We start from the raw sequence: 17602 nt of genomic DNA, 5'->3' as shown, positions 1-17602 counted from the left end.
ATATGTTGTGCAAATGCTATGTACAGCACAAAGACAGTTACTCTCTCAATAGCAGCAGCAGCCTGAAATAATTCAGTATTTCTCATTTCCCCCAGCGTTTTCTTATTCAGCTCAAGTTACAAATGGAAGTGATGACCTAATGCTACATTAAAGAAGACTAAAAGCCTGTAATACTTCAAGAGCTATTGTTAAAAAAGCAAACCACCACAGATTTGTTGTCCAGAACTGCTGTGTGGAGGCAACATGGCAAAGAGCATCAGCTTTAATACCGTACCTTGGGTTCAGCTGTGAACTTCTTTAAATGTAGATATCAAAGTTAAAGGCAAAGGCCACAGACAAGAACAACTAGGAATACACAAGAATGTAGGGCTGTTCAGGGCCTGCCTTTTAGATTTTTCTCTTTCCCAAAGGGATATGTTACTTAGAGAAAAACCTGAAAAACATCCTGGCTGCTCTCCATACCGTGTCCTGTCTCCCTACCTCCCCTGGTGGTTATGTCGCATGAGGAGCTCGGCTACAGCAGCTCACAGCAATCATCCCCACCATCCAAATCCTCCTGGGCAATGTGGATGGAGGAGGAGTCATGTTCTTCCAAGCAAGCAACACAGCCATGAGTGAAACAATCCTGCAAGAACCACTTGGTGGAGATAACAAGAAGCTAAAAGCGACTGCAGACGAACTCATTTACACACGCACCGTGTTTCCCGAGGAAGCTGCTGCATGGTTTAAAGCCCAGATGATGGCACCAGCTCTTGCACAGTCTGTGTATGCCTGAACGTGAGCTCTGGCAGGCCCGTGGCGTTCCCCGCGAGCAGCTCTAACAACACTGGGGAAAAGCATCAGCTAAAAAGCAAGAGGTTCATTTTTCTACAGAAATTTCCTAGCACATTCCAGAGGACTGGTTTCATTCCACTGTCCTGCGAGATCCCAGGGACTAAGTTACACCAACTGCTGGGCAGGGCTCTGGGGCACGGCAGGAGCGCTGCGGGAATGCTGCCGCTGTCACTCTATCCCCGGGCAGAGACATGGCAACGGGAGGCTGCAGGCGCCAGGCCGCGGAGAAGGCTGCTTCTCGGAGCAGTCCAGCCCAGGAAAGTGCTGTTACTCCGCTTGAACAACTGCCAGTGAGACACCGGGGAACCCCGCAGCTCCACCTAGAAGCTAGAAGGTCCACCAGCTGTCAGCTCTGAAACGAACTATTGCCTCAGTGGAAAAAGCAGCCATTCTGCCTTGGAAAAAGTGACAAAGTAAGGAATAGCCCCCCCTCCCCAACTTCTGCCTTTCCCCCAACCCTCCCTACCAAGCCCCAAAATTCTGGTATCCCTAGCTGTTTCTGTGGGATGCAGACAAAAAGACCAGCCTGTGGCCTGAAGATAAAATTTAGCTGCTAAAGGGGTTTAACAGGTCTTACTCTCTGCAGGACACTATCAGAACCGGTTAGGGCTGTGCTAAAGCTGAACTCCCGCCTTTGTTTTGCCTTCAGTTCGGTAATGCCCCCCGGCTGCACTCTGTCACTTGGCTGCATACTTGTACTGTGATGAATGTAACTCAAACTTTGGAGCCAAAAGCAGGGGCTTGTAGCACAGCGGAGCTAAAGGAGCAGCTACTCCCAAATAACCAATGTGTGAATAGTTTCCTTCCATTCAAGGCATGAACAAGATGTCTTGATTCACTGCCTTGGTATGTTAAGTTGCCTTTGTCAGCAGTTAGAGCACTTCATTATAAGCCTTCAAATCATTGCATTTCATAACCTTCCTAAAGCAGAAAGTATCTGCAAGTTACAACCATCCATCTCCTCTCCCTGCCAGAAAGCTGCTTGTGCAGTTTGCTCCTGCTTCTATCAAAAGGAGCAGGTCTCTGCTCTGCAAAGTACATCCAAGTAGAGAAATGTTTAGGGAATTAGGGTTTCTCGCAGGACAGACCAGGCTGAGCTCTGCAGGGTTTTATAGAGCATTTTCTACAGGTTGACTAATATCAGGGAAGATGTGGAAGAACACTGGCGTCTAAGAACAGATATAAACACTACCATAAAAAGAAAAACTAACAGCTCCCAGATGAAAAGGAGAGTGAATGGCTTTCCTGTGAGTGTGTGTTTATTGATAAGCTCTGTTCACAGATTTAAAACTATTAAAAGCATGCCTGCTTGCACTGCACAACAGGAGCAAAACCTTTAATGGGACCGATCAGAAACAAGCTCTTTATTTGTACAATGGCACATCTTTCCTCTGACGGTAAAGAGAAATTTAATAGAATTGATAAGACATTTCAGAGCATGAGAATAAAAGTACTTTGGTGGGACTCTGCACAGACTTTCTCAGCTTGAGTCATATTTAAACAAGAAAAGCACACGGGATTTTTTTCTCCCAAGCTTTTTTTCTTTTGCCTTTGTCAAACTGAAATTTCCCAGATCCTGGGTTAATGAGTTTCATCCAACTATCACGGTTTTTAGGGTACTTGGCTGAAAATTACTGCAACATGATTACAATCTTTCTCCTGCTCCACCTAAGAAATGTAATTTGGCCAGATCCACATAACTCTTCTGGTGCCAGAATAAAATATTTAGTGAAATACATTATTTGCCCAGGATTTCACCTGATGCTAAATGAGAATAATGTTTTACAGGAGTAATGCAGTGTTTTAAAATAAGCTCTCAACCAAAGTTTATTGTGCGAACATAACTAGAATGATGTCCAAAAGAGACAGCAAAAGCAGGCAGCAGTAGCTGATATCTGAATTTGTCTCTCCTGGTTCTTCTCTCCTCTTACTGGCTAGAATAGAGCTGCAAGTAGCAGGCTGAAAAAAAAACAGCTGGAAAAATGCTGATGGCACCAACCAGACAAAGACGTTCAGTGCTGCTTCCCCCTACCCCGTGGTTCTGTCTCAGAAGTACCAGTTTTGCATTATCTCTGTAGCTTTAGTCTAATGATTGCCTGGAGGGTAGGTGTGATGTCCTGTCCTGTGTCTGTGGGTTTGCTTGTCTGAGGCAGGAATTTTCCCCTCTCTCGGGCTGTACGTGCTAGAATGGGTTTCCAGTGTGTGTTTTACTTCCTGCATGTGTTCCCACGGTGTGTTGATGTATAATTATGGTGATAATCATACGACATTAGGGCCTTCTCTGATAATTATCAATTATGATCTTTTTCCAGGACCACAGTGCCTCTATTCTCACAATGTCACTAAGAAAAGGGACTCACTTTCGTAGCACTTGTTGTTTTGTACGTCCCAACTGCTGGACTGAACCAAAATACCTTACCACCCCTTTGGAAGGGGGCAACAGTGGGTTAGAGTTTCATTGTCAAATAAAACAATAAAAATTGGTTTAATGCACTGTGACCCTCAACAGTTTTACCTCCTGGGACCTGCAACGATTTTATCTCCTGGGACATACTGCTTTTGTTTGAGACACCCAGCTAAAATCTCCCAGGGTGACACTGTCCATCTGGCTGGTCTGGATTTTAAGAAGGGCTTCAGGGTCATGTGGCAAGTGACGTGCTCTCACTCTCCTGCCAGCTTCAGAAATACTAAGACAACCCTGGTGAGAACAAGCTGTAGTTGTCTGGTTAACCAATACATTGATGAAGTGTGTTGCAGCCTTTTTTCCCCAGTAACAACCCTGCTAGGTTTGTCCTTCACATATACAACAAACCAGTCTTACATGAAAACAGAGCTGTCTTCTTCTCACAGTGAGGGGCAGCTGATTCTCACTATCCTCCCTTGTAGATAGCTGCAAATTCAGCTCTTATCATTCATTGCCTGTGTAGAAGCTGAGGCAGGTGGGTGCCTCCTGCACATAAGGCCCATAAAACACGGGCAAACTAACCCTCCCGCATGCCTTCCCATGGCTGATTCACCCACCCAAGAATCTAGGCTTGTCCCAGAGCACAGCTCCCGTTCCACTGCCAAAGCTCAGCCCTGCTCAGATTTAAAAATTAACCAAATTAATACCTTTATTAAAAATGAACGTGCTGCCCACGTAGGTTTGATTGGCAGCCCCAGAGACTGATGTTTTCCGGTAGCATCCCCACGCCATCTCTTAAAGCAGCACACTGCTGACCTGGAGAAGCAGCAGGGGAAGGTGACTGTTCTTTGCCCTCTCTATAGCACATTAAAGGAGGATGCCAATTCTTGCAGGTTTTGGCAGCGTGCACCTTTGCCCCCTAAGAATAGGTCTGAAAGCATCTGCTAATACTATGTAAAAATATTAGTAGCAACTGATACAGACTTTATCACTTCTGCCATTTACCACTCCTAATCAGAAACAGATTTTTCAGCCCAAACTGCTCCTCAAAACCACTCTTTAAAAATATTCTCACCAGAATCAATACACAATGAAAATTTATATATATGTATATATATATTTCAAGTTAAAGATTCTTATGGCCTAGAAAGACTTTCATTTCTATGTATTCCACTGACAAAATTCAGTGCAAAAGTGAGTGCCCAGATGTAGCAATATTAATGGAGTGATGTTATTTTGCACATCTCTCTGGTATGCTGGGAACCACCCCTCTCAAAACAGGAATGCGGCAAAAACCTTATAGCTTTTACACAACCTTTTATGGGGGCTTTTATATAAATATCTGCCCTTGGAAACAGGTTTCCAGTTGGGGAGAAAGCTCCTTGGGCAACTTGTTTGGATGTAAATCACTACAGAAGAAAATATCTTCTAGGCTTTTAAATTCCTTAATGTATATGTAATACAAGAGATATGGGATAAAGGTGACAGAATATTATGGGAAAATATTTTACATCAAAGATAAAGTTACCAGTTCCTTCAGTTTGCTAAGATAAAAATCGTTTCTGTCAATAAACAGTGATGGCAGCAAAATAGTATTTGGCACAGCTCACTTTCTCTTGTTTTTACATGGCGAAGGAGAGTCCCTTTAAAAATTAGAGATAGTTTCTGGACATTGCAAGCTGTAGATTTATAAAAGCTCATTTACAGATAAATTAATCCATTAAGTCAAATTAATATATTAATTAGTATATTTCTTTTGACATCAGTGAAATATAAATCTGAGTAAATGAACTTAAAGAATGGATTTCCAGCCCCCAAAACTTCAGATTTCAAAATAACTCCATGGGTGACCTACCAACTTCTTCTTAAAAAAGTTGACTTGTTATTTTGGTTCATTGTCAAACAGTCACCTCTTTTTTTTAGTCTCTCATCAATGGTGGTATCCCAGAATCCCACCTTGCTCCTGCAAATTCTAAACCTGCCTTTTGATAAACATCTCCATTTACAAATTTAATCATGCTTTTTTGTGAACTTAATCTGTATTGTTTGAAATTAGAAATAATCATATCTGAGAGACTGAAAAACACTGGAATTATAAGTTCTTGTTAGTTACAAAAGGACAAAACTGAAGATCACAAGCTTGGCATTTCTATGTATCATATTTTTGCAAAAATTTGTTTGAATCTTTGTGTGTGATTTAATGCTCATTTTTCCCCTCAGCGCCATCTAGCCAGCATGGAGGCACCCAAAAATAACAAACCAGCATGCTTGCCTAATAGATTAGAGGAAAACAGTTTAGTTAAGGAAATAGATTTCAGTTTTATGTTTCACAGAGGTTAGTATAAACAACAGGGAGAAAACATCATTTTTTAAAGACTCATTGCTACAGTTCTGCATTTCTTTTTGATTAAAAGCTCAAATAGAAAGTAACCGTACTGCAGTTTGTCTGTGTAGCAACCGGTGAATGAACTGAGAGGGGTGGTGATGGTAGAAAGTACTAAGAGGACGATTTGTTGGGTCTGGTTATCAACATGAGGGCTGATTCGTAACAAATCCAAACATTTGGAGCCTCTCTGTAAGAGGAAAATAATGATTTCTTACAGAAATGAGTAACTGTTTCTTTATCAGGTCTAACACAGGTTAAATATGTTTTAACTCAGCTAAAACAGAATGATTTCTTTCTGAAGGTACATGGTAACAGTTTTCTCCCCTTGTGCTAGATTCAGACTGATGCGTACGGGAGGGTAAGTTACCTTTTGCCCTTGGAGTAGATCAGGGACCCAACTGAAACCAACAGCCCCGCACCGACACGAAGCTGGCAGGAGGAGAAGGAAGACCACATGGGTTCAGGTACAGCCCTTGCGACCCACTGGTGAGTAGGTGGGTCTGATTCGCCTCTCAGCTGGCTTCTCTGGAGTCATTTGCATCGGTGCAAGGGGGGACAATCCAGTGGCTTGTCCTCACTCTGCAGATCGGCAATGACCACCTTGCTTCTGTACAACCGTGGCAGACTGGGAGGCACCCGGAGAGGCCCCGAGTCCGTCTGCAGGTTGTTTTGTACACCCCTGCAAAAAGTATTTTGAAACCAACCGTGGTTTACTGCTTGGGCCCTCTTGCACCCTGCCTCACCCGATGGCCCCGGCGGGGGCTCTGGGCATCCTGCGGGCGAGCTGCAGCGGGTCTCGCGCGGCCGAGGGAGGCTGCTCTCCCGGAGCAGGAGGCGGTTGCGTTCCTCGCCCCACCGCCACACACAGCTCACGGTCGGGGCAGCCAGGTGAAGAGAGCGACTGCTGGCTCGAAATTAGCCTGTCTACTGTTTGCAAGGTAGAATCATTTTTACTTTACTGTCAGCAAACCAACAGCTCCATCACTACCTCACTGCAGCAATTTAAAATACGATGGTCCCAGAGTCCTGTACGAACTGGGATGTCGATAACATTTTAGCAATGGCTGAAATATTTTGCTTTAAATAGTGCTGTTGGGGTGATTTTTTACAGCATTCTGAAACTCGACGGAGGAACAGAATTTGTTTTTTCTTTGTTACAGATACTTTAAACATTAGTTAATCACCCTTTCAACATGCTTATGGGGGAAGCCTGTCCCTGTTCAACCAAGGGAGTAAAGGAAACAGAAAGGCTGCTGCTCTGATCTTCGAAGGAGACAAGCAGCCAGAGCTCTCATTGCTGTCAGAGGAATCAGGAGTGTTTGATGTCTTCCAACACAGGGCTTGATGAAGCTGGGGCGTGGGTGGGGAAAGGGTAAAGGCAATCCTCATGTAGCCCAGAGTGAGACCTACCTCAGGGACTGCTAGTTGAAAAACAGGCCCTTTTTACACTTCTACACCAGTTAAATGTTTAAAATTTGAAAAGAAACTAGAGCCAGATTCTCAAGTGCTCAGAACACAGGATGAATGATGCTGAGAAAACATGCTGAACAGAGCCAGGGCTAAAATGTAGGGTCTCCTGGAGCACGTTCTTCTGCTTCTGGGCTGAGTTAGGGAAAAGAGCTCATTGTTTCTGGAACAAAACCTGGCCAACGCATGGTGATGGATTTTGTTCTTGAGGGCTGGACTTAGAAGGCCCACGCTTAGAGGGCCTCCATGCGCATGGGCAGAGCGCATGTTGCTGCGTGCTTATCCTCTGCAGCTGGGACCACGGGCCAGTTAAAAAGTTCTGGCCTGGCAGTAGCATCCTGTAGGTGCAAGAAGGCTCTGCGAATTTTGTGACTCTTATTGCTTGGACGCATGTGGTTATTAAGCTATTGAACTGATAAGCTACTCCTCACACCTCTGAAGTGGAGAAGGCCACAAATGTTTCTGAAGCTGTATGTCTGAAGGGAGGGGTCTGAAAATGCATCTGAACATTTCCAGGGAAGTTTAAGCTCTCCTTGCTGAGCAGTCCCAGCCCAGGGATACTGGAAAACACATTTTTCTTGCATGTGTTTCGTATTAAATGCAGCCATCAGAAAAAGAAGACAGTTCATACTGCAGAAAGGTGCAGTGAAGAGAAGACAAATGGCCGCGGTAAAGCATTAACGAGAATGTGTCTGCTCTGCCTAGGCAGTAATCACCACTTCTGTGGACCCTTCAGGGCAACCTCTGAACGAGCTGGCTGGGGGACTGGAGCTGCGTAGCTGTGGGATTGCAGGGGAGGCTGTACCGACCCAGCTGGCTCCCTGGGGCAGCCGGTACTTGCTGCGCAAGCCGCTCCTCCCCGGCCCTGGACGGCCTGGAGAGACGCTGCCTCTGCGCGAGCTGCTGCTGCACCTTCCCCTTGCTGCACGGCACATCTGGAGAGCGACAGTCTTTAGCCAAGCCCCGCTATTCCTGCCATGCTGCAGATAATGTTTTCCAAGTGTGCTGGCAGTGAGCTTAAATCATCTACCACAACCTGATAACACTTAACCTCTGCGCATTTTGCTGCAGTAAAATTATGGAAGTGAAAACAGCAAAGGCAAAGGGAGCATTTATTCCTTAGATGATAATTTTCCTCTTACTCAACAGATAAAGGTTTGGATTCTGTTCTCTGATCTAAATGTGCACTGTGAAGGCGTTCAGCTAGATTTACAGCAGTGTGACAGCAGAATTTGGCTTATGATCTTCCAGCGACAACATCAATTAACAGACTTGCTTATTTCACTGCAATATATTCTATGAATTTTCTATACGGCTCCTATTCAGCAAGCATAATAGTCTAACTAGGATGCAGTTGTGTGGCAACAGTGTACCACATAAATTAAGCTAACTCTGGGTAATATCACAAAAAAAAAAGTGTTTATAGCTCCATGCCAGTTTCTGACTAATGCTTTTGTTTGTTGCTATAGCAAACCACACATGAATCTGATAGCCAAAAGCATGTTTATGACTAACCTTAGCTCTCTGGGGATTGAAAATATGGAATAAAAAAAAAAAAAACAATACAATGAGAACATGATAGGAAACACCTTTTTTGGCACAGGTTGCTACGAACATTAAAAGTGAAGAACATCGAGAGTGGAAAACATTAGGAAATGGGAATGGTGGGAATAACCAGCTTTAACCCACAGTGATTCAAACGCGCAGCTCTGATTTCACATAGCAAAGTTGTCTGTGCAGGACTAGAGTGCGTTGCAGGAAGTCCTGGCTGGGTGCTAAGGGATGGATTTAAGCCTTTGAAGTCTGGAGAAGCTTTGGATCAGACTTTAAAACATCCAGACCACTTTACTCAAGATCATTTTTACACTCTGCCTTGACACCTATGACACTGGTATCCACTTAATTAATTTCTATTACAATTTATACTTGGGTCGTTTCCAAGAGTCTGTCCCAGGACTGACACCTCATTACGCTAGGTGCTGCACGAGCACTCAGGGAAGAGCAGTCCCCGGCAAGAAGAGCTTTCTGCCAAACCAGCGGGAGAGCTGAAGGGAGAGGAGGGTGGACCGAGGGGGAAGGGGGAGGCAGAGGCTGGGAAGCAACGCGACTGCACCACCCACCAACCCCAACCAGGGCTTGAACCCAGCTGTCCTACACCCCGGTTTACTCCTCCAGCTCAGGGTGACGAACATTTGACTTTGGGAAGAATAATACACTGTCTACCCTGGGAAAATGAATACAGTTAAAGCGATTCCTAAACTAGGAGAGCTTACAACATAGCTACAATATGTCAAGCAAAATTTATGCTAGTGTTGTTCTGCTAGTGTTAACCCCTTTCTTTTAGTGGTGGGGGGAAAAAAAAGAATTAAGGTGAGTTTTGCTACATAATGTATAAAGATTGAAAAGATCCATTTTTTCTACTGATATTAGTTACTTTGACGCTGGACTGCATATTGCATCTTCATTCACAGTTTCTAGTGTGAGTAAAGACACATCATTATCGCAATTCATGGCAAATTCTTCCCTCATCTCTCCCATACAAAACAGAGTGTTGAGATTGTTTGCAGCTTTGCTGAGAGAGATTTCTGACCAAGCTGCAGTGATCTAGATATTCCCAGGTGGGTATGCATGAAAGACTACTTGACCAGTCAGTAGGATAAACAGTGTCATAAATGGAAGCATACAAAAATGTGCAGGACTCAGATGATACCTGCCGATCATTTAGTGCCACAGGATCAAATCTTGAAGTACTCAGATTTCATACTGTGAATACTGAAGCAAGACATCCATTGACCTCAATGAAACTTATACAGGATGTGCTATATTGTGCGCATCTTGTAATTCAGGCTGTGATATAGGTTGAGATCAGCTTGGATTCAGTCTTGTAAGATCCGGCAGATCACACACACTAATAACGGCTGCATCTTTGTAAAAATACTTTCAGAAAAAATGCAATCATTTTGTAGTTTAACAATAAGCTCAGTCTATGTATAGAGCAACTAGCAGAAGACATCAGTGTTGTAAAAATGAAGACCAAAGGCAAATAAGATACATGCAGTGCTTTTCCAGCTATAGCCTAAAAATCACTTCTGAACTGCAGAGCAATCGCTGGAGATACGCTGAGGGTCATATATGACTCTCTCTTTGCTTCCTCATACTTTTTCAGCTCTTTGTATTTGGCTGAAAATGCATCTTATAGAAAAGAAAAAGATGCCACGTTGAGAATAGGAACCTGAAAACGGCGTCAGGAACAGAAGCATCATGCAGAACAACTCGAAAGAGCTACCCCATCTCCCGTGACTTTCCCCAAAAGCAACTGCTCTTCCCTGGGAGTGGTGCAGTAAATGAGATATGAGACCACAAGCCGAGGTGGAAGGGCTGCCAGCCCAGCCCTTGCTCTGCTTGCCTTTCCCTTGTGCGGTAACAGGAGGTACTGATTACTGGTACTTATTGGTATTCACGGAGATGCAGTGCTGCTTACTGAGCACCTTTTCCTCTGGGCTCTCGGAGGGCACGGCTGCCCCCCTTGAAGACTCTGGGGTGTTGGTCACCTAGGTAGTGCTGGTCGATATGGCATGTGTAGACGCGCACGTGCAGCTCGGGTGCTGCAGTGTCTGACTGCAGTTATACAAGCTCCAGGCTTGAGCTGGCATGTGCCGAGCCACCACGAGCATCTCCACACCTGCCCAAAGTGCTGCGTGAAGGCAGGTGAGGTCCCCGTGCCTCACCGAGAGTGAGGCAGCAAAGCAAGCAAGTGACTTGCGCAAAGTCACAGAGGAAGCTGGCAGCAGAACCTGCAATAAATACAACCCAGATGTCTTGGACTGCAGTATCTCCCTGCACCATGCTGCCTTTCTTAGCTCAATGCTGAAAGGAAATGTTTTACGCTTGCTCATCCCTCCTCTTCCTTTGTCAATAGAAATTAAAGCAGGCATCTGACTGCCTAAGCCTCGAATATTCCAATAGTTTCCAAGGCTTGCAATGAAGGCAGCCAGCATTTCTATTGAATCCAGCCCTAATAGACAACTAAAAAGTGAATTCTTTGCCAAGCAGCCTATCAGTGCAAAACTCATCTAAGCACTTATTACTTTTATATAGATACACATTGTATAGATAGATAAATTTCATGACTTTGCAAAGAACCACTAATTACAAAAGTACTATTGTTGCAAGTTAGCCAGACTGATCTACTACTATTTAACAACAGCAACAAAAAAGTGCTGCATCATGATTTTTGTAAGCATGGGTTATAGACTTAAAAAAATCCTCTGTACCTTTGATTTGTTCTAGCAGGTAGGAGGGTCTGGCAGTATGTTTGTGGCATTGAACCTACTAAGTTCTGCTTAAGAACTGGTGACTAATTGGTATTAATTTCCCATCAATTTATTTTCTGAACAGATTGTCCACATATTTCATATTTGCTCATTAAGCAATCTATGGTGTCTGTCTGGAGGGCCACTTCCATGTATTTTCCAAAAGCGATGTAATCTCATTTCCATGGGAATGTGTCATGTCCTGTCAGCAAAATATCCTTAGTGCGGTTGGCCCAAGGTGAGTTTAGGTCTCTGAGTGCCTGAACATATTCTTCCTTGTCTCTTTCTTTTTAACCCTCAGGGCAAATGCCACTCCATTCTTCCTGCCTGTCATCATAAAAATCCAGCCGGGAGTTGTAGGTGTTGTGCTGCTGTTGCTACAGCTCCACTGCCAATGTGTTGCTCTGGCTACCGAAGGATACTTCGGAGGAGCCGGACAGAAGTTAAAGAGCGATGCAGCATTACACACCTTCTCTCCCCCAAACACCTGACGGGCGTGATGGTGGGAACAAAAACCTGAACAGCTGCAGGTTGTCCAAAACATTTAACTCCCCTTTGCAGAACGCCAGCACTTCCCTTGAATAGACAGCACACATTTTCAGAGCAAGGTTTCGCATTCAGATCCGCAAGCGCAGGCCCCTCTGCAGGACAAGGGCAGGAGCTCCCGCACGGAGCAAGACCACAGTCCCCGTGCCCAGCAGTACTGAGTGCCTCCACCAGGGGCACTTTGCACCAACCCACTTGCTGGATAACCACATCCACAGCTTTGCTCCAACCAGCAGGGATTTATTGAGGATAAGAATTCCTGGGATCTTCTAGACAATGAAACAAACCAAAATGCAGCCCAAAAAAGCCTTCCTTCTTTGCTTGCAAAACCCTGCTTCCGCTGTTTCTGCATGGCTGTCACCTCTGTTTTGCTTGACTAGCTTCATACAAAGCTTGTAAGTCTTGTAAGTCCTCTGAGGCGTGTCTTGGGACGTGGCTATATATCACTTAATATGGTAGGGGCCTTAACCTTCCCGGATGTCTCCGAGCACCATCAGACTGCAGCAGCAATAAATGACACGCATAAGCCTCGACAAACAGTGGCTGGGTTGTGGCCTTTCAGTGAGACAATAGCAAGTTTGACAGATTGGACCCTGCCTTCATCCCAGATACATTTCCTTTTTTAAAGTCTCCTCAAAGCAGGAAACTCTGTCGCTTCTTCTCTCAAAGCCAGGTTAAAGACCTTGCTCCTTGCTACAGTTTGTCAGCGCCAACTCAGCAAGCCCCAGCTCCCTTCCTTGGAGACTGCAGTCCCTGACTGGACCCACTCAAGCATGTCCGAGAGCCAAAAACCTCATTGCCGTCCATCTCTGTCTCCTCGCAGGAGCAGAGTTAGAGGAGTTAGCGTGGCCTGTTTTTGTTGCTGTGACAGCCAGCTCCTGTTGTGGAGTAGAGAATGATGGTTTTCCTTCCCTCTCCATACCTTACTGGGCATTTAAAAGAGAAGGGAAGGAAAAAATGTTAATGTTCACATTTTTTTATATCTCTTTTCCCTTCCCTTTGCCCTGGTGCAAATGAAAGCCCAGGCTCACGGGCTGTATCCGTGTGCACTGGCAGGGGCCTGATGGCTGAGTGCCTCTGGGCCATGAAACAACAGCGATACAGTGGCAAGGTGCTTCGTGCAGCACCCGAATTTACCTGCAGTTCACCACACAGAGGGGTGCTGGCAGAAGACTGCTTTTCAACGCATGTCACAGCTTGGGAGAGCATTGCGAAAGCACCACTTCCCTGTCACCTGGCAGGGTGGAGAGCTGCTGACTCCCATCACTATTTTTAAGAAGAGGGCAGAGACTGAACGTGAACCAGCCAGCCTGATGGCTGTGAGGATTGCTGCCCGTCCCACTGGGTATGTCCCAGTGCATCTACACACGTGACGGTCAGATGCAACTTCTTCATGACAGCTTCCCCTGGGCTGGGCTCGCTGGCTGCTGCCTGTGGTGCCGAAGAAGGGGGTCACTGTGTGGGGGGTGTTTCACCCACGCTGTTTTTCACTGTTGCCTGCCTGCGCATGGGTGTGTGGCCCTGCTCTCTCAACGCCCCTGAGAAATAGCCCATAGGGTCATTGCAGGTTTTATTTCTCTGCCTTTTGCTTCTGTCCCTGCTCCAGGGTTGTCTGTGACCCCACCACTGCAGCAGAAAGGTCTGGAGGCACCTTTAGGTGATCTTGCTGAGGTCCTGGGGGAGTCTGGCTGTGGCAGTGGGGCACACTGTGGGCTCCCCTGCTTCCAAACCTGCTCTTTTGTCTGGGTGTCTTCTCTCAACGCTGGGCAGATTGACCCCCGAGATACCAGCCTGCAAAGGACTTCAAAGCGGGCCTGTCATAAGCTTCCTTCATGGAAGCCGTATGAATTTAAGCTTAAGCCCATGCCCTGCCTCTCAGTTCCATCAACTATCGTCCAACAAGTTCATCCGCCTCCCCTACTTCAACCTCTCCATCTCAGAGAGTCCTGCACCATACTGGTGGCGAGTGCTCTGAACTCCAGCTGCTGGGCCGAGCACCACTGCCTGCATGCAGACACCCACCCTGGTGAACAACCAACCCGTCTGCTGGGCCACCTGCCTGCCACAACCTCCCCTGCTGCTGCTCTCGCACGGGGCTGTACAGTCATCTCCTGGGCAACGCAGGGGCCTATGCTGAAAAAGAAGGAATGCATCACTTTTTAAACCAAGAGAGATAGACGTTGCTGCATTAAAACATTTGGACAGTAATGTGTTCCAGAGCCCTTAGCCAGACCGTAACGTCATCATGCAAGGCACTGACCGGACATATAGTAAATGCGGCTGCGTGTGTCAGCAGCTACGAATGCTGGCTCAGAAATTACAAAGCACTGCTGCCCTCCAAACAAGCATGTGTGCTACCATGTTCCCCCTACCTATAGCAGCTGATGTCCTACCCCTCTAGGGCTTCGTATTTTCTAATACCCTCTGAGCAGCAGGGCCTCTGACCAGGAATATCCCTTGTGTCCCTGCATCAGCCCACACTCCCAGTGCTGCTGTGCTCATCAGTACTGAGCTGAGAAGGTTGGCCCAGTTCTGCTGGAGGAGCCCTGTGGACCTCGGAAAGTGAGCGGTTCGGCCGTGCCGGGACTATCTATCCAACGTAGCAAAGCAGAGGAAGGGAGAAAGAGAGAGGAGGGGGAAACAAGGAGTAGAGCTCCTTTGCAAATGTGCTGCAGTTTGCCTGGGCTCCTCGGAGATTCCCGATGGGAAGAACTAGGGTCCATGGAGCCAACAGCGGCAGCGCTCTCCTTGCTATGAGGACCAGGGATGATTTGCTGTCACATGCACCGAACTCCCTGCTTTCTTTCTGTGAAAGAAGTTGGAATATTTAGGAGATTACATTCATTCTTGAGCTGATCTACAAATGCTAGGCTTATTCTCTGGGCTTTAAGGTTCATTTTGAATAAATAAGGTTTATATATTTGGTTGGTGAAGCATGTAACATATACACTATAATTATGTAATTAATGCCCTAATCTCTGTGATGAGCTTTCCTGCCATAACCCAGTATGGTTATCCAAAAGCTTCTCTTTAATCTCTAAGGAAGGATAATTTTAAAAAGCAAAATATGATTTCTCCAGTTCTCTGTATCCAAACCATTTCATTCACAGATCCCTGACAGACTGACTGAAGCAGTTGTTAAATCCACTGTGAATATACGATCCAAATATAGATCTAGATCACGGTACTATTACTAAATGTATTCCTTTCATAACCATTCCATGTGGGTTCGACTTCCACCCAGCTCCATAAATCACTGAAGGAACTGAAACATCCCCTTAAAAATAGGTATGGAATATCTTTTAAACATCTGTTTTTACACCACTCATACAGTCAATAATTTTCTAATCCAACACATGTGCCAAAAGAAGAGCCTAAGAACAGAGCCTAAGAACATACCACCATTCAGTGACCACTCTAGCACCGACTACGTAGTCACAGGAACCCTGATTAATAAGAGGTTAGGCTCACAACCACACACACAGTTTGCCTTTGCAGCCATCCATCACTATGAGTACAAATCCTGCCTGTAGTCATTCTCATGTGAAAACACTGAGCCTCCGAAACAGGCTGTGACTAACCGCTTACTTTAATTAGGCACTGAATTGTCTGGGCTGTTCATTGCAAAAATAATTTTTCTCACAATCAAGCCCATTATGTGAAAAAGGTAACTTTAAGGAGTGTGAAGACAGGCAGTTCACATAAAAATCAATGCAACCCTTCACTATAACATGAATCAGATCAACTCTGACATATTCCGAACATCGAAAATATTTGGGGAATGTTTAATGACATTTTTGCACTCTTCTTCAGCTGATTTTAAAAGCAGGAATAGGGAAAGCTCAGCTCACACCAGGAAATATCAGCAGTCACAACCACTAGCTTTCTCACGAGAGTTTCACAGATCTTCAGCCCACATACCTGCTGATAAGCTTGCACACATTTCAGACAAAAAAACCCCAGTCTCCTGGATGCTTATCTCATCTGAGGGAAAGCTGTTAACCTCTTTGAGGTTCACCAAAAACTGGTTTCTAACTACTTTTAAAAATAGCAATGCCTATTCCTACTTAGACTTCATTTCCCCTGTGGAATATAATGCAAACATCAGTTAAAACAGCCCTTTTCTATGTAGGTATTACCCACTCTCCACCAAAATCTAATTTTTGCTCCTCTGTGTGTGCCCTTTGAGTTTCTTCTCCGTTCTAAAATTTTCATTTTTCACTTTAGTCCTCCAAATAGTTCTGCTAAGGCTGGATCTTTGGACTAAAATGAGAACAGGGTGAGGCAGAGAAAAGTTTCGGCATGTACTTATTTTGAGGGAAAAGTAGGGAGTTGTGCATGGCTGAGAGTCAAAGATTTGGGTGCTGGGGCAGATTATGTTGCAAATAAACCAAGAGGTGATCTGTGGGAAGCTGAATGACATTCTCTTTCCAGAGCTGGGACAGAGTGTCGGTGTACTTAAGAAAAATAGTGATGGTTGGACTGGGAGAATATGTGAGCTTTCAGGACTCACTGCAAGGTGGAAGATTTTGTATCTATAGTAGTTGATTAAATACTTGCAGCTTGAACCTTTTCTTTTCAGTGCTGGGAGACCTCAGACATACTGCTCTTCAAGAGGGGAAAGGTGAGAGGTCAGTGGGCAAGTAGAAAGGTATTTAAAATCAGATGGCTGCAAGGATAAGAGCTGCTCCCCTGACTCTGTATATCAGATGCAGACCACTGCTATCAAAATCAAGTGCCGTTTATTCTCTTAAGAACAGAGGAGAAATAACATTTGACCAACACTGAAGACCAGTTACTATGTCTTCAGAGCCTCGAGCATTTATCAGCAGGCTTGGAAATGATATAAACCTTATCTCCCCCTTTGTGTTTTTGAGAAACCGATAACAGCCCTCTGAAGACACTGCTATCTTTACGGGGCGGATCAAGTGGAAGGGCTCCGTGCCTGCGCCTCGGCAGGCGCTCGCATTCCTGCTCCCTGGAATTCGGCTGGATCTGGGCTGCCACCACAGCCTGGGGGCCGCTGCCCCGCAGAGCTGCAGCCCCGGCGCCCCGGGAGCAGGCGGGTCCCCCAGAGCGACCTCGGCTTCTTGCTTCTGTGCGGGAAGAGCTTTGGAGTATTTTAACTTGTTCCAGCCCCGCTGGACCACCGCGTTCAGTCGGATTTGGATGGCGAATCCGTGACTTCCCATTGCTGATCGCAAACCGTAGGGCCCATTTTCTGCAGTTAGACAGCAGTTGCTTCAAATATATACCCACCCACCGCCTCCTTTTAGGAAGTGAAAGCATTGGCGAGAAGTATTTAGCACGTGAAACGTTGTCTCCTAGCCAGAAGTCTTGCTTTCCAATACAAAATAATAAATTTCAGCGTTATAACAAGCCTTGACCTTAAATTCCTGAGCGAGATACCTCAGCTACCACATGGATTCAGGGTATTTAATCCCCCCGTGCAGGGGCTAGGCGCAGCTGCACATCATCCAGAGGATGGTTCTTCTCACGAGAGCCTTGTCCTGATTCCTGCCGCATGCGGAGAGACAGCGACCGGTGCGTTCCCAGGCTGCCCCGGGCTTGGCAGGGTTTAACCTCAGCTCAGTCAGGAGCCAAATCCCACTATGCCGCTCGGCACTGCGTGCTGCGCAGCCTTGGCTTTGG

General features: G+C 45.7%; 1 protein-coding gene and 1 long non-coding RNA gene across 3 annotated transcripts in view; one reads left to right on the top strand and one right to left on the bottom strand.

Moving 5' to 3' along the window:
* Positions 1 to 17602, bottom strand: part of AHNAK2 (AHNAK nucleoprotein 2) — a 69372-nt gene that overhangs the window by 36810 nt on the left and 14960 nt on the right. The window lies entirely within an intron of this gene.
* Positions 527 to 9028, top strand: LOC135328441 (uncharacterized). Its single transcript, XR_010389300.1, has 2 exons — positions 527 to 1247; positions 5959 to 9028. It is a non-coding gene; the product is annotated as an uncharacterized LOC135328441 (long non-coding RNA).

This window comes from Dromaius novaehollandiae, chromosome 5 (genome assembly GCF_036370855.1).
Source record: "Dromaius novaehollandiae isolate bDroNov1 chromosome 5, bDroNov1.hap1, whole genome shotgun sequence".
Taxonomy (NCBI): domain Eukaryota; kingdom Metazoa; phylum Chordata; class Aves; order Casuariiformes; family Dromaiidae; genus Dromaius; species Dromaius novaehollandiae.
The sequence above is the reverse complement of the archived record's forward strand: the minus strand, read 5'-3'. Positions and strand labels throughout refer to the sequence as shown.